At 59.5% G+C, this 851-nt stretch overlaps 1 protein-coding gene across 4 annotated transcripts in view; it reads right to left on the bottom strand.

The window, feature by feature from the left end:
- The window catches only part of Gpcpd1 (glycerophosphocholine phosphodiesterase 1), a 66,705-nt gene extending 66,556 nt beyond the window's left edge, over window positions 1-149 (bottom strand). For 3 of the 4 annotated variants that reach the window (XM_026788466.1, XM_013353190.2, XM_005365559.3), the window contains exon 1: window positions 14-149. The gene's annotated coding sequence lies outside the window, so the exon portion shown is untranslated. The remainder of the gene's footprint in view (window positions 1-13) is intronic. The other variant, XM_026788467.1, reaches the window with a different exon arrangement.
- Window positions 150-851: the final 702 nt, after the last annotated feature.

Genomic DNA, 851 nt, shown 5'->3' with positions numbered 1-851 from the left:
CGGCCGCCCTCACCTGCCGCTCCGCGCCGCGCCGAGAGCCTGGGCCGCGGCCGACTAAGCCGAGCGTCCGCGCCTCGCCAGCGCTCCCTTAGGTGGCGGCTGGCAGCGCGGAGCCCGGCTACAGCCTCCTCTCAAACCGGTTTCAGCTGCCCTAGACTAAACTGCCAGCCCACCCCGTGGGGCGGGGTCGAACGGGGCGGGGCGGGGCCTGACGTCACGCCCGGTCCCTTCCTGGCCAATCGGCGGTCGCGCGCTGGGGCGGGCTGCGCGTTCCTGGCAGGCGGGCCCAGAGACCTGAAGTGGCCCGGGGACCCGGCTCGCCTAGTCAGGCTCAACTGAGGAAGGGGGTGTCACGAGGGCGCGTCTGTAATCCCAGCATCCGGGAGGTTGAGCAGGGCAGGAAGGTGGCGAGTTCGAGGCCAAGCTAGGCTGCAAAGGTAGCCTGCCGTTTTCTAGAAGCTAGCTTTCTTTACCAAACACACCAAACACACTCAGAGTAAACCATTAATGCTGCCAGGTGGTGGCCGAGCATACAAGCCCATGTCTGTGAGACCAGTCTGATATACAAAGTGAGTTCCAGGACAGCCAGGGCTGCACAGACAGGTTTCCCTGTCTTGCAAAACAAAGTAAAACGCAAACAAAAGAAAGCATTAAAGCCGAAATAAGGACCTGGAAATAACTCCGTGGGTAATGGCACTGTCCACCAAGCTTGACAACCTGAGTTCAACCCCTGGAACCCACAGAGTGGGGACGACTCAACACTCTCTGACTGCTATAAGCCTGCTGTCACAAACACTAAATAATAAATGAACCAGATAGAGACCCTCCCTCAACAGGGGTCTTTATTGTTT

Source organism: Microtus ochrogaster, unplaced genomic scaffold, assembly GCF_000317375.1.
Source record: "Microtus ochrogaster isolate Prairie Vole_2 unplaced genomic scaffold, MicOch1.0 UNK3, whole genome shotgun sequence".
Taxonomy (NCBI): Eukaryota; Metazoa; Chordata; class Mammalia; order Rodentia; family Cricetidae; genus Microtus; species Microtus ochrogaster.
Note: the sequence above shows the minus strand (reverse complement) of the source record. Positions and strands in the feature narration are given on the sequence as shown.